Below are 8,089 nucleotides of genomic sequence, written 5' to 3'. Positions count from 1 at the left end.
TTAACCCCGATGAAAGGAAACAACTTGGAAAGATAATTAGTGGTCTAACAAGATGTTGAACCGTGTAATTTATCACCTCACTATCTCGGTAACTTGGTTGTAAATTTCATTGGCAAATCATATCACATGGACATTAGACTACGGAGCAATGGATTTCTTTTCACCAACGGTTGAAAAACCGCAATATAAAAAAATAATAATTAATGACACAACAAGTGTGAAGTATGCCTAATTAATGCAATGATTAGCTCGAAAGACATTAGAATTAGATCCAATACATGATTTCCTTGATACTTAAACGCGGACAAGTCCATTTGTATTATATTGTAGTTTTATGAGACATACACATCATGAAACATTCCATGGATAATAAAACTAAACTTATATAAAGTTCCTGTCATTTTTTGTAAAATTGTTCTGGCGATTAATATTGCTTTATTTGAATACATTTGAGAAACGTTTGAAATTGAATAATTCAAAATACTAATATTTCGGTATTACCTTTAAACCTTATCATCAAGGGCTTACTATATAGTATTTGATAAAACTAATATACATGAAGCTATGTATGGTATTATGGGAGAATGCAGAGATATCTGTTGATTGTAAATTTGATAAAATTGTAAAAACCTAATTAGCTGCTTGGATGTGAAATATGGGGATTTCATAAATCACCTTTCTTAGACTTCATTTAAAATACTGAACTTCGTATTGCGTAGGGTATGGTGAACCAGCTACATTATGTAGATGTCCCACTGCAGTCAAGTTCCTTAGTTTTTACAGGGAGCCAATTCGCTCCCTAGCAAACATTGATTATCAAGGCAAAAAGAATAAAAGTGGAATTTGCAGTGGATGTATGTTTGTGGATTTAGTGTTTGCAAAATGTTTTGTACACTTTTACTATCTTTACCCATTGTATGTAAAACCCGAGGAAGGGACAGGTGGTCCCAACAATTTGACGATCCAATAGGTCATTTTAGTGCATTTTATAACTTTAGCATTTGACATATCCATATTCGTGGATCTGACACTTTTAGACATAGGGTGTTGTTGGAATCTATATGTATGTAAATGTATCTATCTTTTTTTATGAAGAGCTTTTGCGGAGCACGTGGTGTATGTTCAATATCTATAAATTAGATAATATACTACATGTACATTATATTTCGATACATTCATTTTGTGAAATTTACAATGTTGCTAGTCCGTGATAAATAAGTAAATAAACTGTTTCCAATCATTATGCAAGACATGATTAATATCAAAACCAGGTAACACCAGTACCGAATGCATAAAGACCTTTTAAGCTATATAGTACTATGTTACAGTACATTAATCTTACTACACAATGCATATTTTCATCAATCTTCTAAAAGGGGAAGTTCATTTTCGGTTAACCAAAACTATTTCATAATGACCAAAAGTCTGTTGATTTCGCTTTATAGTTCATATATCGCATTATAATGTGAAATTAAAGACAATAATTGTGATTAATGAATGCGAGGGTGGCATTTATTGTCTGAATAACTAATCTATGATTTAGTTAGATTAAACAAAATATATCTGTCTATGATATTATTTACATTGAAGTACTTTGTACATGATTTATCTACAGAATATTCCCCTACAATTTTTTCTTCTGTATGTGTTTGTACATCTACCTGCACACCGTAGACGTCGGGAAATGTTTTAAAACTTTTGCATTATTTGTGTTCCAAGCCTTTATCGTTTCCATTCAATTTCGAAATCTCAATCCTTGTTCGTATTCTCAGATGAAAATATTTATGACTTTGACGAATAAGATATCCCCATAATTCATGAAAAATCAATATTTCTGGGGAACATCAATGCTATTCATGTCCACCCAAAATTGCAGTTCGCAACCTCTTGCATAACCATTCTCCGGTGGATCTGCAGGATTTTAATCGAGGTGAACCTAACCGGCATCTGACCTTGGTGCGTTAAAAACTTCATTGATAGGCCATACCAATACTGAAGTTTAAAGTATAGATTATGAATTTACCGACAAGACCCCCTGCCTTGATAAAATTTACGATGTAAGATTCTTTTGTCAATCATCTCATCTCTACAGCAGTGTCATACTAATACTTTAACATGCACAAGCTGTGCCTTGCCAGCTCTCCCGACAAGGCTTTGAATTTTTCAAATTCTGATAATTTGTGTTCCTAACATGGAATGTGACCTCCCTGATTTTTTGTCAATTTAACAGGAATACGTAACACGAAGTCAAGAGGGGGTATACGGCTTATTTGATCGATGTAAATAGATATATTTGTCATTTTCATTAGTTAGTTCTTTCAAGTTACAAACCATATATAAAGTCTCATGAGACCAAATCAAAATTAAGGTAAAATTTATTTGATTGTCTGTTAATTCCCAGTTCATGTGCTTTCTAACAAGTAACAATATTTTCTCCCAGTGTTTGAGCCCATCGCTAAGGGGGTCTACAGAGAACCCCGCGGAGATAAACCCAAAACAAATGTCAGGTTCTTATTCCGTGTAGTTTGGCGGAAGGCGAGCTGATTTTATGTTATGCAATGTTTTTTCTGCTGCGAGGTGTTTGTTGATATTCTAATGAAATTGAATGATCTTTGCCCCCTTACTCCGAATTTCATGTCACAAAATACGTAGCATATATATATTTTTTAAAAACGTTATTTAAATAAATTAAGATGAAATTCTTATACTAAGAATGTGAAATATAATGAAATGATTGTATTAATTAATTAACTCAAAATATCTGGAAATATGAGCATAAGACGACCAGCTTCATCATAATAAATCCAGTTGAAACACAAACGAATATTTCTGTTAATTTCAAGATTTAGTTTTTTAAACAATACAATCAGACGGAGTGAACATATCTAGATTTATCCTCAAACGTCTCTTGTAAACCAGGTAAATAACGATTGGAACACATCTAGATTTATCATACAACGTCTCTTGTCAACCAAGTAAACAACGGCTGGAACACATCTAGATTTATCATACAACGTCTCTTGTCAACCAAGTACACAACGGCTGGAATTTTAGACGACTGAGATAACAATTTTATGTCATTTTATGTTTTGATCTGTGGGGGTTTCCCCCATCGGATTTCACAGTAAAACCTAATACTGAAATAAAAATCATTTTAATTATAAGAGCCATCTTGTTTTGGAAATAAATAGTTTGACGTATTGCCAGATAGTGTCATTAGAGAAAGTATGTTTAGGATAGTTGTCCGTCCTCCCTATCTAATCCACTCGGGTTTTTTTTATTGTTTTTTTTGTTTTGTTATTTCTACACGTGGATGCACTTTCCAGTGTATACATGTATATTAAGCATTTCGTACGCCACCCTTTCTGTTCAATGTAATTTCATTATCTTTATTTCTATTTTGATTGTGAAAGTATGGGATAATATCTGCGCATTATTACTCTCTCTCTCTCTCTCTCTCTCTATATATATATATATATATATATATAATACACACACGATTGTTCGGAGGTATTTTATTAGAGTGATCTCCCCTGGTTGATTATTATCATTATTATATATATATTACAGATGAAGGGGATAACAAACTTTCCAAAAGATAGCACTGATTTGACCTTGTATATCTTAGTCATTCTGGTATATCTAACTCATATTTTCCATAAATGAAAGATAGGTCTGTTTTTTATTTGGAACCATAGCCTATATAATCCCTTGGACAAAATCCTTGCTGCAGTGAACTTCGATTACTAAAAGACATAAATATATCAAATGTTGGGAAAACAGATCACCATAAGGTACGAATTTTCTACGTGCACCTGTTATAGATACGTGAAATTGATGACCAATATATCGGGAAAGGCGAGGAAAGTACGTCGAAATTTTTATATCTCAACACTTCATTTACATGATGCGAAAATTCAAGGTCATAAAAGGAGGGAAATCAAGAAACCAAGAGCAAGTACATTATAATTTATTGAGTAAATGTTTGATCTACATTCAATATCATGATTTTATTTGATCCTCTCGATATTTTTGTATATTTGCGTTTAAAAACCAAATTTAAGAGTGACCAAAGTATTTTTCAACACTGCAAGAAAAATGGACATTTCTATGTCAAGGTATTTGCTGTTTGTTGGTTTCCACTGAAAATGAATGACAAAATAATTAATCATAGGTGTAAATTTTGAAATCAAACAAGATATTCAGGACTGGTAATTCTTAATTTTATATAGATTCTGACGGTGATATTTTATTTCAGAAGTCCGATAACCCGAGACTAGAACTTTTAAATGTCCACAATAAATGCCGCCAACAATGTTTAGGGTTGCAATTATCTGTTTAGGTGCCTTTCGGTGCAAAAAATTCTCTAAAATCAATTCTATAAACCTAGATACAAAAAATATCTAATTTTCATATATATAACCTACCATCATCACTTTCAATTTTTGGGAGTTGTATCAAAATTTTGAACTTTCACATTTTCCCTACATTTCGGTACTGATATATCATTCGTTTAAAAATACATGTTCAGTATAACTCTAACTCAATAGGCGAATGTAAATTACATATACACGAGCCTTCAATTAATCTTCGGCAGGAAATTCACTGAGTTTCCTGTTTTAAGGGTTAAAAAAAATTACAAACAAATTTTTTCTTTCGAAGAGACTTTATATGATGTCATTCTTTTATAAAAGTGGATAATTCCTTGAATTCTTTTCCCCTTTGACTTGGAGAGTGAAATATTTTCCATATTTCCAAAACAAGTACAAAACAATAGTTATCATGGTAAATTAGTTTATTATTCATCTGTTTACCTTTTTTATATCTCAAAAAATGGTTGTCAGGGAGAACAGAGTGTACTGATATTAAATTTACAACATAACATGTAAAATATTAATGCATTACAAATTTTACACTTGGAAAAGATCAATTGCTGCTTCAATAAAATTACATATATGGACATTGCACCCTCAGTAAAGGTTTCCAAATTAAAATAAACTTCATAATATGTTGACTTAATGTTTAAAGTTTAATATAAACTTAAAAATCATATACCATACGGGGTGAATTTTCTGAGTAGAAGCAAAATTGTAAATATCACATTGGCTGATTTTCTCACGACAAAGGAGAGTTATCTCCCATGATATAAGAGTAAAATTTTACAACTTCTGAAAATAATTTACAATGGCATTTATGATTTCACTGGGTTTTTTTTGTTTTTTGTTTTGGTCACTCTTGGTTTTCCTTTGCTATTCATCTCTGGAAAAAAATAAAGAAATGTCTAATACAGGATCTCTTTGATGTGCCATTTTACGTTAGGTTCTGCATTATAATGTTTCCCAGTAGAAACAGGAGAAAGATGACTGCATGCTTCCTGTTGGCATCTTATATGTAACAATGATCCTAGTCCATACCGTTTTTCGTCCTCCCAAAGTCTTATGCGTTGTTAAATCTAGTGGTTTACCACACACAGCACAACCTTTTTCCAAATTGTCCACTAGAATTCCAAGTTCCACAACTCGTCTCCCACTTCTCCAACAAATCATCTCCTCATGCTCTTCTTACGATTCCTCACTCTCTGATGCATCAGATGGATACGTGTCTTCATTTCCTAGGCATTCTTGTGAATTATCACCAGACGAACAATTTTTCCTTGATTCATCCAACTTCTCCTCGATCATCACGTTGTTATTGGCATAAACATTCACTATCTTACGTCCAAGGGATAATACATAACCTTTCTTAGCATTCTGTAACCTTTGATGACGTGTTTTACTAATAATTTTCCTGATTTTCTCCTCTTGAATGATTCTGGCACCACAATTGTTTACATTGTTTACTGACCCCCTTTCCGGCTCCTAAAACACAGAAGAGTTCCAAACAACTATAAATGAGAAAACCAAAACCAACCAAAATATTTTTTACCATGGGAACTCTTCAGTGCTAAAGGTAGAAAAATTTGTTTATATCATCTGGCCTTAATATACATGTATTTTCTGCATTTTCACTGCTTTTACCAACTTTACTAATCTATAAATATTCTAATTACAACGTCCACGTGCTTTTTCAATGATACAACAAAATACAATGTACATGTATCATCACACCAGTGTGCGATATCACAATTAAAAATGGTACCCAACTCCTACATCTTTACGGTTGTTTTATTATGAGGAGATAACTCAATCTTCGTTAAACGATAAACATTGTTTCTTACAGTCATCATACAACAAAACTCCCAGCGACGATCTTCAGGCTATAAGAGGTACATGTAGTTCAAATACAAAACAATGAAAGGTGAAGATAACGAACAGCGATCAATCACGTAACTCCTATAATAAATGCAAAATAGAGAGCTGGGCAGACACGGACCCCTGGATATACCAGAGGTGGGATCAGGTGCCTAGGAGGAGTAAGCATCCCCTGTCGACCTGTCACACCCGCCGTGAGCTCTATATCTTGATCAGGTAAACGGAGTTATCCGTAGTCAAAATCAGTGTGCCAAGAAAGGCATAACAATCGGCATGAAATACGTCAGACAACATTTGACCCAATGATAGGTTGTATTGGCAAACTATATCGTTATAACGACCATAAAATTTGCGAAATGCTGATTTTAAATGAAACTGTTGGAGCCCCTGCACCATCAACTTGTTTGTCAGTAGCCTGCTTCGATTTAAAACCTGATCATCCGCAGAACAAGCTCAGTTGAGAGATGTAAACACCATATGCAGTTGATAATGGAATATTGCTACATAAATATGGGAAGTTGACGATGGAGAAGTTGAAATCATTCCGTTTCTCAAAATAGTTTAGTTGTTAGTTTGATGTTAATATCTACTTTCATTAAAATATCTAAGTATGAAACAAAAGTAGGCGACTCTGTGGTGTCTCACTGGGATACATTGAATCGACATATGAATGAAAATTATTATTGTTCATAGATAATACACTGTCGATATATCTAAATGTCGAATTGAATGCCACAGCAAGAGTTTTTCTTTCTTCTCACGTAGAAGGTTTTGAATAAATTCTGCTTCATAAGAGTATACAAACAGGTCAGCTAACAAAGGAGAACAATTCGTGCCCATGGGATTCCAACAGACTGTTGGAAGACCTGATCACCAAAGACCACGAAGATATTGTCAATGAAGAACTCCAGTATATTTTTTTTTCAATTTCAGAGCACTTGTGCGTGGAATCAGAGTGGCGTTTAACAAAGTAATATTTTGGATAACTGATCACTAGATAGGAATATTTGCGTTTTCTATTTTTGTTGAGGAAGCAACTGTCTTTGATGTCAAAAAGTCTAATCTTTAATTCATCGTGAGGAATGGTCGTGTAAAGAGTTGAAAAGTTATACATTTTGGTGTTGTTGATTTGAGAAAAGTTTTGTGATTTCAAGTTTAGAATTTTTTAGAATCCACATTTGATTTACACCACTTCTGGCATATGTAGTCGCACAGTACGTTTGAAATGTATCCTTCACAGCTGTTGATATTTTCGTGAGGAGTAAAGATAGGGGCTTGGTAGAATATTTACTGGATCCAGCAATACATCTTTTTAAAAAAAGGTTTTTATGAAGTTTAAGAATCCAGGATAGGTACGGTAACTCATATTCATCCGACCCATTGACTGGGATATTAAATGTATCTAAAACTGAAGCATGGTTTTCAACAATATCGTCTTTTGAAAGGGCAGTTGGAGTATAGGTAAGATTACCAAAATGGAAGTAATGCCAAGTTTGTTTGAAATACAGTTGTAATAATGAGCCTTACAAACAAAGGCAATGTTGTTACAAGTTTTGTCAGCTGGAACCAAAACATATTCCTCATGTAGCCTATCTAATTTTTTTATCACTTCTGGTTAACTATACACAGAAGGATAGATGGTACGTACTTTTGTTTTCATGTGTCTAATGCGGGATTTTAATATTCCTCTTATACTTTTAATCCATTCTGACAATGTATCAAGTTCTTCTTTTTCATATTTAGCCCATCGTATGACATAATTATCGATATAATTTAAATTAGAAATAAAGTTCTGTCACCAATTGAAAGACTGAAGATTTCTCTGTGTTTAGGACCTT

The sequence above is a fragment of the Ostrea edulis genome, chromosome 2, assembly GCF_947568905.1.
Source record: "Ostrea edulis chromosome 2, xbOstEdul1.1, whole genome shotgun sequence".
NCBI classification, from domain to species: domain Eukaryota; kingdom Metazoa; phylum Mollusca; class Bivalvia; order Ostreida; family Ostreidae; genus Ostrea; species Ostrea edulis.
Note: the sequence above shows the minus strand (reverse complement) of the source record.